Raw genomic sequence first — 25,278 nt, forward strand, 5'->3', positions numbered from 1 at the left:
ATCTAGGAGCTGATATCCCACTAAGGATATATCAGGGTGTGTGCGCACACATATGCACACTATTATGGTGTTGTTAGAGGGTACAGTGAGGAACAGATAAGCACAAAAAAAGAAATAAAATTAATATTTTTTTTCTGACATCAAAAATGGCTTTGATGTTAATTTCAAGAATTAAATTTGAATGATTCCAAGATGCTGTTTAAGTGGCCTGGATTTTTGTCCCAATCAGCTGGCTAACATTATAGTTTATATATAATAACTTTCAGGCTTTGCTGAGAGCTTCCAACATTAACAAAAAAAAATGCTCTGGTCTGAAACATACATGTGACAAACACAGAAGTATCTGTTACAAATTTCCCTGAAAGAAAGATAGACCCAGACCTTATTAAATTCCTCCCCACTTCTCTTTGAGAAGGAGTGAGTCTCCCATGTAGAAGAGCCAGCTCTGGGAAGATGTCAGGGAGATGCATCAGGTTGACAAAGCACCTCCAAGGAAAGGTAAAGAACAAGAAACAACAAAACCCATCTGGTCAGGGCATGCAACCTCCCTACACTTTTTTTTTTTTTTTGAAAATGGCTCATGAAATCCTGCCTGTGTAAGACTCTACATTGTCTGTATAAAGCTTCTGCTGACAATGCTCATTTCATGTGCACAAATAATTAAACCACTTTGGGGAAACTAGAGATGACCAATACAAGTAGATCAGTCATTTCAGTGAGACACTGCTGCAGGGTCATTGCAATCTATCTTGCAGAGTTGCAGGAGGCTTCAGGCCTCTGAAGTGTGAACAAAATGCCCAGCAATTTTGGAGGTGCCGTGCTGGAGGACGCAGCATGTCCAGTGGAAGCTTGAAAGGGAGGAGAAAAGCCATGCTGACAAGTGAGTGCTGGCTCAGATGTGCTTCTGTAGCTTCCTGTTACTGCTCTTCGAGGGCTCAGTTTGTTTGTTTGATTTCTGTGGTTGCTTCCCAAATGTTTCTGGAAATTTTAGCATCAGCTTTGGGGCCTGTGTGATCAGATGTCGGCAGGACCCAGGGTAAATGTATCTGCCTTCAGAGTTCCCAGGGGGTTCTTACTTTTGGTTCAATGGTAATAGACTCCAAGAAATACATGCTTTTTTTTTTTTTTTTTTTTTTTTTTTTTTTTTTTTTTTTTTTTTTCTGGTGTGGTAAGAGGTCTTATTTTCATGTTATCTTATCATATAAGTTCAAAAGAAATATATGCATCTGGAAAAGCAGACTGTGACAACCTCAGTATCTCCAGGATTATGAATTAATTGCACTCTTGATCCACAAGATGCTGCAGCTCCACAAGATGTTGAATGGGAGGAGAGTGAAAAGGAATGGTAAGAAGATGATGCTCTTCAGTTATTCCTAAGTCACTCAAATAAATGCCCGCTGGTATTACTGCCAGTTATCACAATGCAGGACAACCCCAGGCTGGGCTAACCAGGAACAGAGGTTCAAGGACATAGAATATAGTTCAAGATGCATTTAATTTGGTAGAAATTGTGTGCAGTCATTTAAGTAGTGCTGAATCTTCACTCTGAATGCTTTTTGGTGATTGTTCTGTAAATACTTCCAGACACTTCCAAAACAAATGAGGGAGGTGGCTGAAAGTAATTTCATCTTCAGTACGTTTAGATTCAGAGCACCCTGTTAATGAAGAAAGTTAAAGAAGGAAATCAATTATAACATCCCTTGCTCCCCACCACAGACACTCCCAACATCAGAGACTAAATGGCTTTCCAAGAGGAGATGAGGTCAGATCCAAGTAGCAATGAAGTCGTTTAGAGCTGAGAAAAGAAACATGTTTGAATTTTAGAGTGGAAATAGGTCAACGTTGAGATTTTAGAAGCAGGACAACATTCTCAGAGAAATGGAAAATATCTTGATGGCAATAGTTTGGACAGGCTGAATGGAAGAGGGGAGAAAAGATTTGGTCAGAATAGGGGGGCATCTTGAAACAACCAGTGCATAGGCTAGTGTTGAGACAACATTGACTGGAAAGGCTGACTTCTGAGAAGAACACAGTTCAAAGTCTCGTGGAGGGGTTAAATGTAAGTGGAGAAGAAATGGAGTAACTGGTTTAGTGACCTAGACAGCAGGGAGTGCTAATAGTAAGATAAAAATGAACAAGAATAATGGTACATAAAACTTTCAAACAGCTAGCCATCAGACCAACTTAACTTTGTCAGAATACTATTTCTTATGTCTTTGCATATTGCACTCAGCATACTTAAGAATACGCAGAGCAACAAATATACCCTTAGTTACTGGCCAGAAAATATCAAGTAAAAGTGATTCCTTGAATTAAGTGCAAATTGTCTGTAGCAGTTCACTGGAACAAAACTATTTGAATAAGGGAAGTTTGGGTTTCCTTTCCAAGTAGAGTTACTTTGCAAAATGTAAATCAGTAGTACAAGAAACTCTTTCTTCTTTCCTTTTGGTTTTGTTATAATCATTTGCAAGAGTGCCAGCATTTCCCAACATTTCCTTACTGTGTTATCTCCAGCTCCACAGAACATCTATTGTCACAGCCATCTTGATAAGGGCGCAGCTGGGAATGCGACCACTATGTATCAGCTGTATGTAACATGATATTTGTTCTCGCTGTTTATATGGCACAAAAGGCTACTGTAGTGATCTTTACTGTTCTCTGTTTACAGAGCAAATTAAAGATGATCCCATCAGTCCTTTAACTTAGCTGCCTGCATTCTCTCCAGCCATACCCAGTGTGCCAAGTGGCTGCATATTGCTCCCATTTGGGTCACTCGAGGGCAAGTGCGTCCAGCAGCCCAGTCCTGCAGCGTTCCCTTTCTTGCATGGGAGAGAGGAATTTCACAGCGAGACATCTGACCAAATGAGAGCATTTTCAGGCACGGGGCAAACCCAGCAATTTCAGTAATTATTCTGCTCATCATCATTATTCAGAATAAGCACGAATGAGCAACTGGATGGCTTACAGAGCGAGTGAAGGAAGACAGGCCTTTGGGTTACAGTCGTCCAAATATAGCCCGTGCTGACAGTGACTGAAGCAACTCTTATGTAATGGCCCTTCACCGACTGGAACTAAACAAGCCGTGACCTTAGCGTCGCTCCCATCAGACAGAAGGCAATGGCATACATAAGCCTCCATCACAATTAGGATTAATAGGCAGCTTTATTGGGTGCTTGTTTGGAAAGAGCAAATAATAAATAGTTAGCTCCTACAGCCACTCTTTGAGGGCACACACATGCAGAGCGCAATCTGAGAAGCTGAGTCTAGAGCTCACTGGGTCTGGGTGGGATCGACATCCCTTGTTTCAGAGATTCCAGCAAAGTTGTTGCAAACAGCTTTGGGAAATACTGTTTTACAGGAAGGATCTTTAACTTAGCCCGGGTCTTTATCAGCGTTACAGCACTATCTGTCTTTCAGTATATTAGCACCAACTATATTGCACAAACCAGCAGAAACTTTTCACACTTGGAGCAGTTTTTTCTCTTGGAACTGTGAAAAATGATATATGGGCTGCTATCATTTTATATATTTCAAGCAAAACTGATGGCCAATTGAGAGCATAGAAACCTGCTGAATTAGATTCATCCCCTTAATGATATTTAAGCTTTGGCTCAAGTAAATATTTTTCTAGCAATTATTATGAAATATGGAGTGATTCATACCCCAACTAATGATTAGACATCTGCAATATTTTTGCATAGGCTTTATGTATACCTTTACTAGTCATTTTGTCTGTAAATACAGATTTTATGCATTGATCACCAGAATTAGTCAGCTTTTTTTTTTTTTTTTTTTTTTTTTTTTTTTTGTCTGCTTCTTTTTTCTTCTCAATGTGTTAAACACAGCCCCTAGTGCTGCTTGACCCTGTCCTACTTTTAACAAAGCTGTAGCTATCTGCTTCCCTATCCCGACTTCTATCCAACAAATCTTTTTGATTCAGAATTGCAGGGAAGTCTTTCCATTTATTTAAAACAAAATTACTAAAGAAAAACAAAGAATGGTATTTCCTGGATGATATCCTACAGAGAAGTAGCTTCTCGATTTCTCCATTGGAAAACGTTCTTTCTTTCAGCTCTTTATTTTTCCTCTGTGGTTCCTCCTTCCAAGCCCAAGCACCACAAAGGAGAAAAGATCACTGAAATAGCTTAATCACACTGGAAAGCTTTTCCCTCCCAGCCTTAGTTGCTCTGTATTCATGACCTTGCTAAGTGTTTCTTCCTTTTCCTGGCAATATCATAAGGCCTAGGAGTAGGGTGGGTTTTTGTTTGTTTGTTTGTTTTAACTCTGTAAAACAGGTTCCCAAAATATCATCAAAATGATCTCACAAACACATAACCTATTTCTACATGCAAAAAAATAGTCCGGCTCCAAAATTATCAGTGCAAATTACTCGTCCAAAGGTTCTAGTTCTCAATTCTCTTTTCTCACATGAATTTGGTCATTGGCATAACATTCCAGGAATCACTTAAAATATGGTCCAGCACATGAAATAAAGTATGTAAACCCAGCAGGAAGTGGCAATAGACATCAGTAGACAAGAGATAGGCAGTAATTATATGCACTTACCAATGAGAAAGCTCAGTTTATCATACCCCAGGAAAAACATCGATCAGTTGTATATACAGAGAGCTGTTTGTAGCTAGATGTACTATCATTATTGCTCAATGCAGGTGGCATTAATCTTGGAGACAGATAAGCAATGCAAATGGTGGAAAACCATGATTTCAGAGGGAAAAAATGCATGTCAGATGTAGGGATTTTTTTAATGTCATTTAAAGGTAACTTGCAAATATTTTAAGGTATTTAAAATGTAAATAGCATGTGAAGATTTACACAATATTTAAATTATACGTTTTTGAAGTATTTTTAAAGCATTAATTTATACCAGTATAAATTCAGGATTATCAAGAATTGAGAAGTTATAGGATTGTGAATTAATTTTGTATCTCTGACGAACTTTGTTCTACAGTGAATGCATGACAAAGAAAGTTTGCATTCTGTTTGAACCCTTTGGTACTACCACAACAGAAATGTGAAATAGCATTACTGCTCTGAGGAACTGATACGTACCTCTTCCTTCTCACACAAGCAAAATCACGAAAGAGCAGTAACAACATAGACAAACTATACCATCGTTGAAAAAAATGCATCTAAGAGGAAACTTAATTCATCTGATGCATAGGACTGGAAAAGCAGGCTGACACAAGATCATAGGAGAAGATTCTGGTACTATTTGCCACACTGTGACTCAAATATTCTACTGAAATTAATACTCTGTATTTACATGCACGTGATGGATAAGAGATTCTAGTTCTTGATAATTAGCGGAAGACATGTGGAAGACATCTGGACCACCCAAATTCCTGTTTGGTTTCTGTAATGTCTTGTTCCTTTCAACAGCTGCTGATTCCTAAGTTATCACAGCTTTTTAGGCATGCTTGCCATAATTACAGCGGTGCTGGTACATTGTGCATCAAATAGGATCTCTGTAAGCCCTTTGGCTGCTTCCTCTGTGTGCTTTAACAATGCGAGAATTGAAATAATGTTTTCCTTTATATATGTAAGCCCTTCCTCATCTATTCTGGATAAATCAGGGTTTATATCATCATCTAAGCAATGCAAAATGATGTGGAGCTGACAATAACATGGAGTCAGCATGGTTGAGTAGAGCCTCGCTTGCCAAATAAAAAGCAATAAAAAAGAGCACAACCCAAAATATCCTACCAGTCATAGAACGGCTGCAGATGACAGAGGTGAACCGATTGATGGTACATAGATATCTAGCTCTATGTCAGCTGTGCCTCATCTCCTGCAGCATAAGGCATGCTCCTGTACCCACCCCCTCTTTCAGGGGCTAAAGTCCTTTATGTGCAGGTCACATTGCCACCACTACACCCATCTTTCCTCCTACACTGCTACTATCACTCTTTTAACTTCCTGAAGTTGAAGAGGTGACTCAATAGGAAGCAATCCACTGCATTTCCACTGCATTTCTCTGCAAAGACATGAGGATGTGTGTTTGTAGATAGACACGTGAAGTGTTCGTTTGATTGCTTGTGCAAGAATCCTGAGCTGATTGATTCAATAAGGAAGCAGTTCTGGTGTGACAGCCTTGCTTTACCTCAGGAACAAAAGGTTGTAGGTAACAGTGATCAGCTAACAATAGCTGCCACAGTGCATGCTGAGAGGTAATTTCACGGTCAAAATTTAAACTAAAAGGCATTAGAGCTGTGCAGGGTTGACCACAAATTTTCATCTCTTTCAATACAATTATATATATATATAACTATGAGCCTTCTCAGAGATTCTTCTTATGGGCTCTGGTATGCTGCCATGTTTGATGTATCAAAAGGAAAATATCTGCACAAGAGGCCAATAGTTGGGTTTCATCATCAGAAGCTCCTGGTGCTGCACATTACATTAGTGATGCTCCAGCCTTCAGAACAACCAAGAATAGAAGGACTGCAAAGCGCCACCCTGGATAAAAGCTTCTCTCCTAATGGACTGCAATCTTCTGTCCCTCCATGCAGCAGGGAATAAAATGCCATCCCCATTTGTTTCTCTCTCCCCTTTTTTATACGTTTCTTTAAAAATGTCAGATTGTATAGGTACATCTGTATTAAAAAAAATAACAATAATGTACAGATCCATGCCTAATACTAGTACATTATTTTTATCAGTGTGTGTCACAGAGATACTTTCTGGTAGTTCTTTCTCCTTAAACTACATGCTGTACATACTAGATCTTATTCAAAGGCCATTTTTCAATAGAAAAAACTTTCTGAGATTTCACAAGTCACAAAAACAGGCCCACTTAGAATTCTTTGTCAGGATTTGCAGGGCAGGTATTACAGAAAGTTACTTTAAAGTATCCCTTTGAACAGCAGATCAATTGAGTGATTCACTTCCAGCTCGTTTCTACTAGAATTCAGATAAGTGAATTGATTATTATTATTTTTTGTTTTCTTTTTAATCCCATTTGATTTTTGAAAGACTGGTAATTATTTAGTCTTTGTTTTCTGTTATGTACTGCTAACTATGGATTTGTTTGGGTTTTTAATGTTGTTTTTAGAAAACAGAAGGTGTCAAACCCAAACTAGGTTTTATAACAATGCCATTACATAACCATCCAATTAGTAGCTCATTCAATGCTATTAATAGCAGCTTCCACATCTAAATCATTTTGTGTAGCACGACAATAACTGGCAAGAGAAGGCTTCATATTAGTTATTCATTCTCTGAAGAGAATAAATGAACTTCATGGAGATTTATGAGATGCAGAATAATGCACTGTTTATTAGCTGCCAGGCTGCTGTGTATTAAAAGGCTGTTTACCTTTCCGGATTCCCAGGAGATTTTGAGAACCAGTGCAATTTGTCTGTTGAAGTACCAGTACCTCAGGAGTTTTAGTCCCAGCTGTTTTATGTGACAGGCCAGGAGAACAACTGGGAGTGGGGAGGCTGGGTTTATTTGTAAACCGAATACAATCATTGAGCACTGGTCTAACATTCATGTTCCCAGTATCTTTCAATCAGGGATTGAGGCATGTGAGCCTAATATGTATATATATTTTATGTACATCTCATGCAGAAGGATACCAGAGACAGAGCTGAGACTGAGGTGGTCTGAAACCAGGAATTCTCTCAAGTCTTTTTCCTAGAAATAGCATCTATAATTTGGCATTACACTTTATGTTTACATTAACTGGCAGAACGTACCTAATTCCCCAGTGATGAGGATGTTTTACAGTGGATCAACTAGAACCCTGCCCCATAATATAAAGTTGGTTTTCTTTGTCTTCTTTTTCAGCTGCTTCATAGTGTCAGCTATTTCTGGGGACATTTGTCATGCTGCATCCACTTGAGCACAGACACTTACAGAGCGGAATCTGAACTCCTTTGAATAAAATAGGCTTGATTTTTGATCTTAAGAAGCTGCTTGAGCTTCTGACCACAGAATCTGAACCAGAATGTTTTGTATAAAAGATATTCTGAGAGTTCAATAATGATTTCTACTGAAAAAAAAAAAAAAAAAAAAAAAAAAGCTACTTTAAGAGTTGCAGCATGTGAGCTGCTTTGATCTTAAATTCCTCTGTTCCCGAACCCCAACATGGAAGCACTGAATTTACGAAGAGATTTTTCCATGCCTTGACAACCTTTCAGTCTACATCACAGAAATTTCCTCTTGTACTAGATGCCCCTATCTAATATAAAGATGGGGCAGATTTAGCTAGTTACATGCTTCTAAAATTACTTCTTCTCCTGAGGTTTGTATTATCCTCTCCTTGGGTATCTCCCCTGCTCCTGAATTTCAGACTGTTTGAGGTTTTCTGTCTCTCAGTCACGCTCTCCAGCTTCCCAGTGTATCACACTCCCCATCAGACGCTGCCTTTGGGTACAGAACAATTTCTTCCGTACCTTTTTCCTATGCACAAGTTGTTTAAAAATAAGGATCTACTTACACTAGTACAAAATGAGTGCATAACTAATGGGCATGAGTGAGTATTGATTCAGGTCTTCGTTTATGTGTTTCTTGTTTGTGGAGTTCTTTATTCCCTTTTTACCTATCCTATAGATATATGTATTCTCACTGAAGGAAAAAAAAAAAAGAAGAGAATTCTCCTGTCACCTATGTGAGTTAGTTAAAACACAATGCACACACAGATTCTTTCATGGGAATATTAAACCATATACTGTAAATTGCTAACAGTGTTTTTTCCTTGGTCTTTCATTTTATTTCTTACACCGATCTATATATTATTGCTTTCCTCTCTCTCTTACTGTCAACTACTTAAAGTTAATATGCAATATAAAATGTAAAACTGAAACATGAAAATGTAAAATGCCTTACATCATCTCTTTAGTGTTCTGCACCAGTATAATAATAAATATTCTATTCTTATTGTATTTCTCTTGCTGTCATGACAACGTATTAATTTTATATGTTCACATATCGATCATCTATTTCAGTGAAATTCACAACATATTTATACACTTACAGAATACATGAGATTCCCAAGTGACTTACACACAATGATGGTGAATATGTTGCCTACTCACCTTTCACATTTATGGCTAACTCTTCATGGAGCAAGCTGTGGATCTTTTGTATGTCTGGTGGGAAAGTGGAAAAAAATGGTAAGAAGTTAAAACCTACAGCACTTTTTGTACCTTCAGACTGAAGGTACAACAGTTCCAATGTATTAAAAATGAATTCTGTACAAATGGCAATCTGACAATCTGATATTGCCATTACTGCAACAGTGCTTGTTGGTATCTAATGGAGGTAAAACTTCCTTGTGGCATGAAATTACTTCCCTTACCGCTTACAGAAAAGAACTAAATAGTGCTGCAGTGCGTGACTTCTTGCACGCTGTACATATTTATGTCTCCTTGACTTCAGAACTGGGAAGAAAACTGCTGTCAAGGTTTCTTTCTGAAAATACCACACTGGCTGAGATACTTTAAAAGATACTGCCATGTTTTTGATGAATTTCATTTAAAAAGGAGGGAGGGAGAATCTAATCTAAGTGAAAACAAAGATTTGAATAATAGATTTTCAAAACTCAGCCAGCCATTCCGAACTGGAACAATCTGAACAACTCTGACTCCTGTCTGAGTTTCAAAAGAGATAATTAAATTAGGCTGCCATTTTCCCCCATTTTGTTGAAAAAGGAGAGTCTACAGGGCACGTAGAATGTCTTGGTACCATAAGCTTTAAAAATGCCTGGCAAAGCACTTGGCTCAGAAAAGCAGGCTTCCCAGTTAAAGCCCGTGAAGCAGATTCACCTTCAGTGTAGATCTGTCAAATGAAAGACTTACAGAAAAATGACTGTGACCCATTTTGTTTTATCAAAAAACATGTCTGTGATGCTCAGATAAAGAACCATATATTGCCTGAGTGCTCAAAGCTATTTATATGTGAGAAGATTGCTTTATAAGTAAGGATTTGTAGGATCAAACTAGCATAAGAATATCAGAAAAGCTGCGTCACACCAATGGTCCGTCCAGACCAGCAGTTTGTCTCTCAGTGGCAGAAGGAAATGCCAGGCAGGTATGGGAGCACAGAGACTGCCTGCTTTCTCGATTTACGTGCCACCCTCTAACCACATGCACAGCTGACTTTTATATCAGTACACGTTATATATTGCACATATAAATCACCAAAAGGGAATGGGAAGAAAGCAGAGGGATCTGTCTGTGACATTTTCCAATTCACCATCAGCTATGTTGTATCTTGGAAGATGTCTCTTTAAAGGAAAGCATTGAAAGCACTCAAATAGTTCATTAGTTTACTGACCTCTTGATACACAGGTAACTTTAGTCAGTGTTATAGCTGCCAGTTTGGTAAAACACACTAATGTACGCATCCTGTAGTAGCCATCATATATATGTACCTAATTGTCTGGCACACCCTCTTGACAAGCTTCTTATTTCCAGAACAAGTGGTCTTGTTTGCCAGTCATCATGAATGGGCCTGTTAGTGGAAACTGCAATCCATGGGCTGTTCCTCAGTCTCAAACAGCACTTCTCTGAGCAGTAGCAGCTCAGTTGGGTATCTTGCAAATGAAAGTTGTACCATGTAAGATTTTTGGTGTCTTGAAGCTGGCGTTATTTGCTATGTGTACAGCACTGATAGTATTTCAGAGACAATTAAAAAATATCAAACTATTCAAGCAGCTTTTCATCTGACAAACCTGCAAGTGAAGGATTAATATGCCCCATGAGACTCTGAGATAAAAAAGCTTTGTATTTATTTCAACAGCCCTGCCAAAGTGTTTAGAAAGGCTGCTTCCTGAGCATTGAAGTACACCTCTCATCTGCATTTATAATTTAAAATCTCTGTAAGTATGAACAACAATAGCTTGTGAATAAACTCACCCACAATCTGTAAAAGAAGAAGTTCATCCATGGCATAAAGATTGCCAGAATGTGGAAAGAGGACTCCAGTTGTGTTGCTGCTTTCACCTTCTCAATCTCAGCTGAAAAATAATAAGATACTTATTTGACCCTGAAACCTCTGATATAAGGAAAAAACATTTTCTAGATGATTAAAGCAAAATAGTTCTACACAGTTCTCTGCTCTCCTTGCAGTCATTTTCCTCATTTCTTCTCAAAGAAAAGAAACAAAAAACAAAACAAAACAAAACAAAAAGATTAGAAATACCACGTATCAGTAATGGTGCTGGCTTTACAATTAAAGACGTTTTTGGAAACTCACAGAAACACAAGTTTCTGATGTGAAAAAGACACATGCTAATAATAAGAAGGGGAAGGCCTCAGTTAAGACTTTGGTGCTTTGTCTCAGTGTGCTTTCTTAACAAGTAGGGTTGAACAGCAGTCCCTATTATTTTCCAATACATTTGCTTTGCCTTTCAGATTTTTCTAAGGTGGATGAATACATTTTATAACTGAACTGCTCCAATGGCAATTATCCATCTCATATTTCTATAGAGGGAAATATGTAAATAATTTCCCCTTATGTAAATAATTTCCAAGCAAATGCTACAGTTGAAGTTATGGTCATTATAGCTCTGTGCGTGTCTGTTAAAATCTTAGATCAAATTGAATATATAGATTAACATAAGATTAACATATTAACAATGGAATATCAAGAACCAGGGAGATTCAAGGCAGCAGTACTGCCCAGTTTTTCTAATGATCAACCTGCTCAAGAGCTGACTGTTTACCTTTTGATGCTTCTAAGACAACGCTGAGTGCCCTTCTCAAAGGTACGTTTCCTTCATTTAGAAGTTGTGAGGCCTAGTTCAGAGGTAACTGCGTGACGTGCTTTATGGAGGGACTCAGGCACGGGGATCTAATGATCTCTTCTGGATTTAACAGCTGGGACCAGAGATTTTAAGCAGGTAATGGCTTTGCCACTGAGAAGCTGGCTTTTTAGGGGAACCTGGGCTGAGTCCTGCCTGTGATTAATTGCTGGCTTTCCAGCCAAGCCTTCTGGAGACATTATCTGCTGATAGCTCAAAAACTACCTGCTCATCATTAAAACTGAAAGAGCTCATTTAGAAAGATAGCTGCAGGGAATGAATGGGCTCCTGTTGGAAATCCTGGATCAGAGAAAAACAATCCAGTTAATATGCAATCCTGTGGTATATAACCTGCAAGGTTAATCATGTAGGAAACAGATAACCTCTGCAACAGATACACAGCCACAACATGATTGGTATGTTAAGCTTCTGGCCAACAATTTTAGTTTAAAAAATAAAATAAAACCCGAACAGTGTAAAAAAAACCCTGGGTTCCATTTCCTAATGAGCCAGGAGAAGGTTTGGTCTTTTTTGGCGATAAATATCTGAAATAATTGAAGAAATACTGAAGGTATTGCTGTAAAGGAAAACATGTTTATGAGATCACTATATATTTTCATTAAGGACTATTTTCAGATTGTGAGCTTTATGTTCATTGCAAAGATTCAGAAAAGCTTTCTCAGCAAAGAATTGTCCAAGTAGGCTTGACAGAATTTTTAAAATGCTTTTTTGGGGGAGTAAAAAATTGGTGATTTCTAACACATTTGAATCTGAAAAAGCATGAATAAATTGATTATGATAAGCTATAGTGGACTAAAACAAAAAGATGACTTGCCATCTAAAAGGCACAGATGAATCAGCTTAGTTATGATGCCTCCAAATTAATGGCCTCTGAGAGAGCAAATGAGAAACAGGCTGGTGAGAGCACATACCATGCGGAACAAAAGTGGTTCTATTTCCTGCTATCAACAACAGTCTCTACTTGCTTACTATCCCATTTTCCATTAAGTTAGAAAGACGCTTTCTTAACTGAATAATAGCTAGTTTGTTTCTTTTTGATCAGATTCATAAAAACACACAGAATGGACTGAATCTGAAATTGTACCATGGATGAAAACATCTGAGGAAACCGGAAAACTCTGCAAGACGTTTATGAGTTTCTTACTATTCTTTCAATGTTTTTATCCAATTCCTCTGCAGGTAAGACCTACCGGTCTTGTATTTCAACAAGGCATGCCACACATGGAAATTTAACCTAGAACTAGAAGGCTGCTCCCGAGCCTTTTAGCCTTTTATCATACGGCCAGTCCTCACCTCTCCTCCTTTGCTAATTAGATTGAAATTCTACTCCATGCCAATATAATGTTAATGGTTAGAAGCCTTTGCTTAATATCCAGCCTATATGTATTCATTTTCAACTTGGAGCCATTTGTTCTGTTCTTCTGTTGTCCTTTAATTTCCATTATGCTTGTCCCTAAATGCTGTTTAATATCACTGCTGCGTTGAGAGTGCAGTTGCATTCTTTTTCAGTCTTTGTCTTTAGTCTCTGATCAGAGAATAACTTTCCATTTCCCTGTCATCCTTGAACCTGGCCTGATAGCTGCTCGGATTTGATTTTCTCTTTTTCAAGTATGGTTAAATCAGATCCTACATATTATTTATAATTACATGTCTAATCATATATATAATTATTATTTAGGAGGACAATTTTATTTCTGTCTGCCATTTTCTGTCTGCCATTTTGTTTGGAAAAATAAAATCTAAGTGGTATGGGGTGTTGTTTTTTTTTTTTTCTTTTTTTTTTTTTAGTTAGGCATGAACTATTAGATCACTTCACTGAGTGAAAATGAAAGTGTACATTATATATACTGATATGTATCGGACTGATATATTTTCTAACTAATCATTTCTTAAAAATAGGATCTCAAGTTTCCACTGTACAGCTCGTAATAAAATACTATGGTCCCAAATCCTATTTTTTTCCTGACTTTAACAGCGTATTACTGTATTTCCAGGGGAGATACATATGAGTTATGAAGTTTGATTGCACAATAATAGCTGTTTGGGGATTTACAGCCCTTGCTATCTCTTTGTTACAAAGCTAACTGCCAACCATGTGAGAGTATCTTTCAGGAAAAACAATTAGCCATGCACAATGAAATCATGGATTATTGCTGTTTTGGAACTTTTCCGAACTTTTGGCAGGATTGCTCTGGAGACCCATATAACCTCTAGCTGTAAGTCCCTTGGTTGTTGGGACCCTATAAATATCAAGGTCAAGAGCAATCTCTGCATCTAATTGTCCAAAGAAATAAGTTTCTGGCTCTTTTCATGATGCCATTGACCTTGAGAAAAATAATTGCTAAGGTTAAAACGTCTCTTGGTGATCTGTTGAGCAGTAAAATTCCTTACTTGCAGTCATGACAACCCCCACCCCTGAGCTGGTATTTGTGACCTGCCAACTATCTAATTGTGACTCTCCATTAAGTTTTAGAGGTTGGATGGCTTAGGGAAGACTAAGATAAAGTCTGTGCACTGATCTAAGACAGCAAGGAGAAATGCCACCTTTATATTTGGATATGGATCAGTGGAAATAGTTTTCAAATACTACTGATTACTCATGAGCTGAAAACAATCACTAATTCCTTGCAGCAGCACAATTTCCGTATTTAAAATGAACATCATTGTTCAGAACTGACTCCCAATTTGCCATCTCATTTGCTTTCCTCAAAAGGTATTTAATGTGATCAACGTACTCACATAGGGAATCAACCAAATTATAAAATAATAATAATATATATATCAGCCTATAGCAAACAGACTGACTAATAGGGTTTTTGAAGGGAATGAAAAAATGCACAGGGCAAGTTGACTGGGCTCTAGGCTGTGCAGGAAGTATATCAGAAGGCTGAGCTGGTGGACCAGATTTATATGCACGGCCCCAGGCCAGCCTGAGAGCTAAGCACGTCTTACAATAATCTGAAATTAATTTTAGCTTCCAAAGTAGAAAATAAACCAGCAGGACTATGAATGGTCTCCACTGAACTGGGACTTGATCGGGGTATATCAGGAGTGCTTTGTTTCTGGAGCTAAGAGGCAAATCTTTATTGCTAACAGTGCCTGTTGGCATGTATGACCTTGGAATTACCAAGTACAATTTCAGATAATGCAGAAGGACATGGAAGAAAAGAATATTTAAAGAATCCTAATAGAAACCCTTACTGTCCCACAGGAAAAGATCTAAAAGTGCACTGTTGTCTGTTTAAAAAGTTCTAAGACAACTTGGATAGCTCCCATGCTATGGTGAACTCAGGGTAGACTGGTAAGGAAACCCTTAAGCCAACACAGAATGGAAAAGCAGAAACAAGAAAAAAATATCAAAAATCACTTAGCAAGAGTCAAGATGACAGGGAAAATATTAAGGAGTCACTTAGCAGAAGTGAAGACATTAATTCTGTTGCAGCAGAAAAATAAAAACAATCAGAATTTTGTGTTGATTAGCATGCACCCAGATTAGCTAGTATCACATATGGTGTAAAGTTTGTTGTTGTGTTGTTGTTTTTTTTTTGAAGTGATCTGGTTATCAGTAGTTGCATGAAGAATCAAGGTGGAAAAAGGGAAGTCCAATACACTATGAAAAAAATACAGCTAATGCCTTTCTGAGGAGCTGACAAACTAGACACTTACTGTCTTGACCAAAGCTCTACCAATGGAAGTACAAAGAGGAATTCATCACTAGTTTCTGCTACAAGTACATCCTTGAGCAGGAGTAAGTACCCACCTATAAACTGAATGGTAACCTCAGATGTCTAGTACTGACATAACCTTGGAATTTCTACAAGTTACAGAAGAGTCCCCTAACTCAAAAATCCATTTATAATACTGAAAAATGGTACATCTTAGTTGGTGTTGAAGAGAGAGTTTTAGAATCCAAAACCAGTTTTATGCAAAATGAGATGTAAGAAAAAGAATTAAAATGAATAAAGAGACTGATAAATGAGAACTTAATAAAAAACCTTCTATTAGATGCACCCAAAACCACAAGCTTTGGCTGAAAAAGAAAACTGCGGGTTAAAAAGTGGTCTGGCTTTGAAAGAAATGAAAGTGATGATAAAGCAATATAAATATTGCCACTTTCAGTTCCTTGAAAGTAAGGCTGCTTCTTTAAATAATATATCCTTCTTTCCCTTTCTGGGTTGATGTAAGGGTCTGTCCTGCTGACAATGGGAAATTTTACATTGATGCCATGGGGTGACCTTTGAAGCTGTTCCCTTCCTGAATGAACTGTAAAGGATCTTCTGTTATACCAGAGTCTTAAGTATAAGGTTAGCAAGTAAGTGATGCATTCAGTGTTTGGCCCAAGCTCCTTCCTCTTGCCTGAGTCAGTCACGTATAAATTAAATAGGACTACTATGTTCTCCATGTCTCCTCTCACAGCCTTTCATCAAAATTATTAAAAAATTTATTTCCTTCCTCCATCACCTGCCAATGTTTTTCAGCATTAGCTGAAGTTGTGAGCCCAAGGTGAGAGACAGCTAGAGGAAAGAAAATCATAGAGCAGGATCACAAGGCTGCTCACTTCTTCTAAACTTGACGCTTTATTTCAGCAACTCCACTGGATCCCACTCTTTCAAACCTTTACATTTTTTTGCCAGCTCAGAGGCTCCAATTTCAACATTTTCTTTACAGTAACTCCTAGTTGCGGCAAGCCAAATGGACATATTTTTCCAGATAGATAAACCCCCTTCACTCTCATCTGAGAATAAGACCAATATGCGGAGTGTTCAATGCATCTTACTATTAACATAAATACAAACAAGGAAGCCAAGTCTGTAAATTACATGAGATAGGCTTTTCCCAGAGGACAAGAAGGAAGTATATGAATAAAGGTGCATATGTAAGGCAAGGCTGAACCCCTAATAAGACATCTGTGGAAAGGCAGGAGAGAATAAATCTTTTCCTTAGTCTCCCTGTGGAACTGCATTAATCTGGCCTCAATTAGGTTTTTCTTACCTATTGCCTTTCTTCCCATGAGCAAGCAAATAAAATCTGTAGCAAGGAAGGAAAGAGGACAGCCACAGCCAAAAAAGAATGAAAAAAAAAAAAAAAAGAAAAAAAATGTAGAAAATTATCCTTTCAGAGCAAGAGACAGTTAAAATACTGCGATTAAGCAAAGCATGGGTTGCCTCTGAACCATTTACGAATTTACACAGCTTATGCACTACGTTTTCTCTGCCCAGAGCCAAACAACTAAGACTCCCCCTTTACAGAATATTCTATCAGACATAGAGAATTAGGTGATGGTCTTGAAGAAGGGATCCCCCCTTGTACAGCCATTTTCTGTCAGTCACTGAATCCTGCTCCCTTCTTAACGCAGCCTTGAGGGTAAAGTTTGCTCATTCTCTCCCTCCCACTTTATCAGATTTGAATGTCTAAAGAACAACCGCATTCCTCTTGGACTCGTGTAGTGTAGAGACTCTCATTTTCAATAACAGAAAGACAGTCACTACTTATGTTCAGGAGCCTATTTAACTCTTACACGTGTAAAAAATGTTGTGTTCTGTGTAATATAAAAGTGTCTTCATTGTGAAAGCCTGTTTATAAAGTGCTGACAATTAGCGAACTACTGATCTAGTAAAGAGGGTATGTTTGCACACCCACAGCACAGCAGAGAAAGACACCAAGGTCCATTCACATGTGGCTTGGGTATGTGGAAAGTATGGACTTAGAAGCAAGCTTCACAGACTTCAAAGTGTTACCTTCAGAGTATGTACACAGACTGTAAGTCAACAACTTTGAGACATATCGTTAATCTCTTAAAAACAGCAAATGAAGCAGAAACATCAACAGAAAATATTTAAAGATTTCCTATCCAAATGTTTACATTTGTTGAAGTCACAGACAAGATCTACCATTTCTATTTCTGCTAAAAAAGAATATGTATATGAATATATCCATCCATTTACCTGTTCATCTAGCCATCATCTTGTGATATATCATAACGCTGCAAAACCCTCTAAACACCATCTGATTAACACACCATTCATACCAGGTAGGACCCAGATAGCATCTTCCTTCATCATCATCGTGCAGCCCCTGGCAAAACCTGAATGTGAGTGAGGCCAGAGGGCCCAGCCCCTGGAGCAGCCACACACCTGGAAAAACCAGGACCTGGGGACGTTGAGTGAACTTTCTGTAGCACTGATTGAATTATCTCAATCTTGGGAAGATCAGCTTCCTTTAGCCTTGCTCTGCAGCTCCCACAGTCCTTTCTCATCGCTCCTACTCCATGCATACCTGTTCACCTTTTCTCATTTCATTCTATTTCGCTGCATAATCCCCTCCCAGGTATACCACCTCGCAGCAAAGGAAGTAATCAGGACTGCCCATTGATTTTACTGCTACAACATGGTTCTCCTTGACTTGGCACTCTGCCACCTTCCCCACCTAATTTCTATTTACAGCTTAAACTCTTTGAGGCAGGAGCTGTTTAATACCCGAGGCTTTCACAATGCCTAGCATGCTTGTGATCTATCTATTGGCCTTTTATTTTTAATCCTTTTCCTATATAATGCATATGATTCATTAATATGAAGTCTCCCGTAATATAGAACATCTGTTTTTTTGTAAGTATATGTTTATTTTTTCATTTTAGTTACTCTAGGAAACTGTCAAGCTGGCTGCAGGGTATTTTTTCTTAACTGGATCCTTAGCAAGTTGATGCAACTAGGATGGGAAATCCTTTCAAATTTCATCTCCCAGGGATAATCCCATGTTGGTAAATGCTATTTCCTGTTTAGATGCTTGTGTTAGGAGAACATCCTTCTTCATAGCTGCATCTTTTATTTAGTTTTGAAAAAGATAATCCTTGGGTTATTAATGCTTTCTATAGTCCTGTCGAGCTTGGCAGAGTTTTCTTTCCTTATATTTCACAGCACTTCCCCCCTCCCCCCCCCCCCCCCCATATTCCCTTGAAATGTTTCCTCCATCTGTTTTGTATTTTAATGCTTCGATGATGTTCTGTATTTTGGGTGATTTGGCCATTTCTATATAGGGCATTATCTGCTGTGCCTTTAAAGATGTACCAGCTTTGCAAATTAGGGACCCAAATGCTGCTAACCATCTCATTACTGGTCAAACAATGATTTTTATTTTTTTCCAAATGTCAGATAACAGATGGTGAACACAATTTTATTTCCCCTCCTTTAAAAATCTACCAAAAAAAAAATAAAAATAGAAAAGGGGAGGACTGGACACATGCTTCAGTTTTTAATCGTATTTGATTTTAGTCATTTTATTTTTTATTTTAATCATATTTGACAACTAAAACCTTACCAGTTCTATAGTTAACAGCATTTTTCCCCCCTGTTTTGGTTAAAATTTCATACTATGAAATCTATTCAAAATTGACAAACTGTTTACTGTTTTATAAAGTTAATCTGCTTTTGCCTTTAAGACAGTGATGTCAAAATAAAATTGGTACATTCTTCTAAGTTTTTAAGCATGAAAAATAAATTAAGCTACATTGTAAAAAAATGCATTTAGATTGTTTTTAAGTAAGGAATTACTATTGTTATGATTTTCTTGTAGCAAACTGTTCTGTTCTAGGAAGATGATGTAAACTGATGAAAAAGAGATCCATGGAATACACTTCATAATGCAGAATTTTATGTATAGTCTAGAAATATTATCTACTATTTAAACATTGCATCACTTGATAGATACTTAGTACTTATATTGCATTTCTATTAATGGACACATATTTTCATCTTTTTTTTTTTTTTTTTTAATATATATTAATACATTACAGGTGATAGAAGATATCCCAAGGAAAACACACTCAAAAAATACAGTCTACTGCAGACATGAAATGATTGATTTGAGGATGCAATTTAGCTCAGAAGAAGCCCTGTATGATTTGGAAATGGGTGACAATTCTGAGGCACTGGAACTTGGAAAGATGTTACAATAACCTTCACTTCAACCTCTGATTTGGTATTTGTGTCTTCCTCTGTGAATTCATGCAAGGAGTACACTGTGTGAAATAGAGTCTATTCAGTTGGACTCAGACTCCGTAGGGTGGCTGACACGATGCTCTGTTTTACTCCGAGTGTGTCTGATGAGGCCTCCAACTTGGTCCAAGTGGATGATGGGGTTAAATGTGTATTTCTTCTCATTGAAACTGTTATCATCACAAAAATCTTTAGGATAAACTTTGCAATCTTGTCTCTATCAAGATCTCTAATGACATTATTAGGACTTTTCCTTGAATACATAATTACTTGAATAAATAATTACTAAATATTGGACATTTAAAAGTAGTCTTGACTTTGAAAGTAACTATTTTATTGGGGAAAAAAGTAATTGATTACAATGTCTTCCCCTGTACATAATCATTTACGTATTTATTACTGTTTGTTATCCTAATGTATATTACTTGCTCCCACAAAAAGGCTGTGTGCACACAAAAGAAGAAGAAAACGATAGAAAACTCCTATCTAATAAATGCACAGTATTATATGCTAAGATCCACAAGATTCAAAGAGTAATTGAAATTCCCTGGAGAGGTGAGAGCCAAGACTGAATGTATTTTTCTTTATTTACCTCTTCTGATGTATTTTCTCAGTTGTTTTGTTCAGAGAACAAGGAAAATGTTTGTTTTATTATTAAACTTCCTGTTGGAGATTTTAGTGTACTTTCTTACTTTTATAAGAAAACTATATTGTCACTTTAAATACACCCACCTTTTACATGTTCTGAATAAGAGTCCCTGAGGAATAATGAAAATGTTCTGTCTCATTTTTGAGCAAACTATGGCAATATTTCCCATTCACTTCTGTTCCAAAACTTTCCATTAGCAGAATATGAATCTCTTCTTTGCCACCTTGATGGAAAAGGAGAGGAGATGATTTAAATTTCGTTGAGTAATTTAAATAACAGCAATATTTCATCTTTCTTAGCTGCCTCGGCCAAAACTCATCCTAATGCTCCTCCAAATACTTTTATTCTCCCCTGCATATTTAGCTGATGCCAGCAGATGCTTAGCCTGCGTGTCAGCCCTCCAGGGATGGAACCATAAATGTCTTCCTCAAAACTGCATTGAGTACCATTCCCCTTGCAGCAAAACTTAATGACTTCAGATTGGAATCAAAAAACAAATGAGGCCCCTCTCTAAGAGGAACTCAAGTTATAGTTTGCTTTCTTATCCTTGCTTGAACTCAGCCTTCTGCAACCCTTGAAAGGCTTTCTCTCTTTAAAATTCATGTATTCTGTGGACGGTGCTCCTAGCATCATCCTGACAGGGATGAAAGGCAACGGGGCAAAAACAAGCACTGAACAACCATTTTATTTGATCACCCTGCATGGAGTAGATCTGTATCTAAAAAAAGCAACACTTTTCCATTAAACTGAAAGCAGACAAAAATAAGATGATCACATGAAATAAGTCCAACCTTTGTGAAATTAATTGCCTGACTCAACTATGCATTATATTGGTGAGACTGGACAGTTAAGTTCATAACAGTTTGTGTATGATTGTGTTAAGTATTCTATCAGCATTTCTGAGTTGGGACAAAGCTTAAAATGTACCAAAAAGCAGAGGCTAAATGAAAAGTTTTTTTAATATATTTTTTTCCTGAAAACATGGTTTTCAAGCTAATCATATGCTTTTGAGATCCTAATTCACGATTTCTGCATGACTGGGCTTGGCAGTACTCAATGTTTGTTACCAGCTCAGTGTTGCTGTGAACACTGTGAACAGTATCCCAAGTGAAAAAACAAAGAATATGAGTATGTTCTGAAGACTGAAACCTTACTAAGAAAAACTGACTTCATAAGAACATTTTCTATTCAGTTTGGTGACACAGAAAGACAGGAAGCTCAGAGAAAAGAAGTTTGTTTTGTAAGATTGGATACACTGCTATTAAAACAAAGAGATAAATATCAGATTATAAACACCAGTTCCTAATGTAATTCGGTTTCCTTCCATTGGTTTAAACAGGTATTAAATTGACTTTAAGGCAGTTGTGTCAACTCCTGTCACAGAGGGGTTGAGTCCTGAGTATATAAGAACTTGATTTCTTATAGCTCCCATGTTGTGTAGAGGCTGATCATGTCTCATATCTGCCAAACAAATGAACAAAGCCCAAATCCCTCACCACATGAACTCAGTTTAGTACATTTTGTGTTGCTACACATGTATATACAAGGTTATTGTCTCTCTCTATATATACATGCACATTTGTATATAGAGATAATGTGTATATAAACAAAATGGTATGAGTGTACACACACATATAAATTAAAAAATGCATTCACATGAAAATTATAAAGACATTACAATGACCTGATCACATGCTTTGTCTTTACTCCTTCCATCCATTCACTCTTCACACTAGCTTGTCCCCAAAGTAACAAGGCCTGCAACTAGAGAAAGGGTAACTTCTCTAAATCTCACAGTACTGTAATCCTGGATTTGAAAAGTAAAGTGGTACCATTACAGCAGATAATTGTACCGCTGGAGAAATAGGTCAGAGCTGCAGTTCATCTTGACAGTGCTGCCAACAAATGAGGTCAGGTTTTGCTTTCCTTTATTGTGCTATTGCTTTGAAAGAAAAGACCTTTTTTCTATGTTGGTAAGCACTCCCAAGCAGCAACCCTAGAAAAGATAATAGGAGAAACGAAATCTCTGGTCTCTCTAGTCTTAGGTATCCAGTCCCTCCTCACAGAGCAAGCTCTTGCTTGTACTAAAGGCTTCCAGTGTTTCCCTTTGTGCATTTCACCAAACACATGCACAAATTAAATCAATCTTACGATGCTCTTCTTAGCACTTCTCATAAAAATCACATACGTTCTTGCAATTAAGTAGCATACAGCATGCATCCTCAGTGTAAAGAATAAATATGCAGATACATTCACATAATTTTCTGTTGTTACATGTGCAGTGGTTGGTTATTTATTAAAGAAAAGTCGTCTCTACAGAACTACTAAAGGAAATGAAAATAAGAATCTGAGAATTTTCTGCAATTACTTCTTTGGAATGTAGTCATTCAAGAAGGAATTTTGTGCAGCTGGTACAGGCAGTACAGCTACAAGAAACACAACTTTTGTATAAACTCTCTCTGATCCCTAAGGAAACCTCAGGAAACAGGCTATTGCAATGCAGATTTGTATGGTTCCCTGAAGAATACTGCACTTGCACAAATCCTTCCCTGAAGAGATTTAGCTTTTCAACAGTTTACACTCAAGAACAGTTAATTTTGATGGCTTCTGCATACTTCACTGATGCTTACAAGTCTAATGTTTAGTTTTCATATCAATTACCATATGAGACTCTATTCTGAGTCAGTACCTTGTGAGCTGCTATATCTACACTTACTTTGTTAGATGGATCCATCCTCTGTGCTAACAGTAAGCTTGAAGCAGGCTGGTCTCTGAACAAGTTAAAGTGTAAAGAAACAACCAAGATGTAGTCAGTTAAGTCTTTTGCTGTCAAGCAGTAGAAGCATGGAAGAAATACACAGGCACGTCCCCTGCTCTATATAACACAATGCAAGTTCTATTTCAGAGAACTTGTGCATAATACTGTTGATTTGAATAGTAAGACTCACTTGCAAGAACACAAGTGAATCCACTGCTACAATCTTGTTTGCAAGCATTTCCAAATACTTGCTTTTTGTTAACAGATGTTAGTATTTATGCAATTACTCATGATTTGTAAAAATCTGATCAGCTTGTGCTAAGAGTGAGCTGTTAATTCCTTTCTGATTAAAGCAGTTTATCTTATCTGAAACTAAAAGTTTGCAGTCAACATTTTTCAAGTTTTCTATTTCAATAATGCTCTAGATATATACATTATATATTAAATAGATACAGAGGAAACCTCTTAAAACAATGAAATATAAATGAGTCATTTGGTAAAGGCAATGCATTTTTCTACCAGACTGATACTTTTTTTTTTGTTGTTGTTGTTCCATATGGACGGATAGCATAATCTAATGAACCTGGCAAAGGGGAATTGCTATTAAAATAATGAACTACTACTTCTTATTTTTCAAAGTAACGGATGAAAGAAATGTTAAGTATCACCACTTTCCCTCTGCTGTAGGCAGACTAGGTAGATAAAGTAGATAAATGGTAGATAAATGGTCTGTAGCCATTCCCTATTTGACAGGGGGATCTTTCTACAGAATTGTTACATAGGCTTCTGGATAAAAATAATGATGATATTTAAGAGAATTTACATCTCATTAATGCATATATTTGAAAGTAGAAAATATGAATGAGTCAATACTCCATTGTCTCTAAAGATTTCACAAACTGTGTCTGAATTTCCTAATTTAATACTTGAGTGTGTTGGTCAGAGATGGGAGTTCTGACAAAAAGAAAGACACACAACAGAACAAGTAATAACTGGTAAGAGTAGGCAAGCAAGCTTGTTTATCTGATCGCCTTGAGCAATTTGGGAAGAACTACCAACAAAATGACAGCTGTCACTAGTAATAACCATTGCTTATGGGGTACTTCCCAGAAAAAGCCAGATGGATTAAACCATAAAATTACAGAACAAGAAGTGCACATCTTATTTTGGTTTATTTTTTTTACATATAGCATTATTTGACCCCGTTTATTATACATTTAAATTGCTGTATTCAGAAAGGTATAATTATTTCCTCTATGGCTTCAAAGTTCTTTTTCTTTTTCTTTTTCTTTTTCTTTTTCTTTTTCTTTTTCTTTTTCTTTTTCTTTTTCTTTTTCTTTTTCTTTTTCTTTTTCTTTTTCTTTTTCTTTTTCTTTTTCTTTTGTTTTTCTTTTTCTTTTTCTTTTTCTCTTTCTCTTTCTCTTTCTTTTTTTTCTTTTTCATTTTCTTTTTTTCCTCAGACATTCCCTCCTCCCTTCTCTCCATTCTTTTTTAATGTGAATAATGGAAAGACTGTAACAGCCATGCCAGCTGCTGAAATTCGCTGCCTGTTTGTAGAAGTGATAAAGTAAAAGCATAAGAAATGCGAATCATCTTGTCAGCCTCTGGTAGAAAGAATGAAACTGACTCTCTGCCTGAGACAAGGATAAATTGAACACTGAGTCATAAAACATAGATTAGTGGTATTTCAGGTAGGATAGCATTTCCATAGCCACCACCCGACAGAATGGATGTTCTTTCTTACCATTTGCTGTGTCTTATTCAGAAGATAAACACCATTCCCATGTTTCTTATTACAAGAATCAAAAGAAAACTTCAGCTGTGGTAAAATTGGAACAAGTAAATCTCCAGGATCACTCTGTGCTGGAAGCAAAAGCATTATGTTTTGTTGTATTGAATGCAGCACACTCATACTGTGGCTCTAGACAAAATTCTTGGCCTCTAACTCTACTGAAGATGCCCATATGTTTACGTCTCAGTAAAAGCAGTATGTAGATACATGCTTCAATTTACACGTAGAAATCAAAGCAATACATCATTTAACTCACCTCATCTCCTCTCAAATATTGTAATTTATGACATTCTGGATATT

At 37.2% G+C, this 25,278-nt stretch overlaps 1 long non-coding RNA gene across 1 annotated transcript; it reads right to left on the reverse strand.

Annotated features, from left to right (window-relative positions):
• Positions 1-1,128: 1,128 nt before the first annotated feature.
• LOC311436891 lies at positions 1,129-23,316 on the reverse strand. Its single transcript, XR_014693159.1, has 4 exons — positions 23,145-23,316; positions 10,881-10,981; positions 9,060-9,113; positions 1,129-1,655 (listed from the first exon to the last, which is right to left on the reverse strand). It is a non-coding gene; the product is annotated as an uncharacterized lncRNA (long non-coding RNA).
• Positions 23,317-25,278: the final 1,962 nt, after the last annotated feature.

This window comes from Aythya ferina (assembly GCF_964211825.1).
Source record: "Aythya ferina genome assembly, chromosome: 4".
Classification (NCBI taxonomy): Eukaryota; Metazoa; Chordata; class Aves; order Anseriformes; family Anatidae; genus Aythya; species Aythya ferina.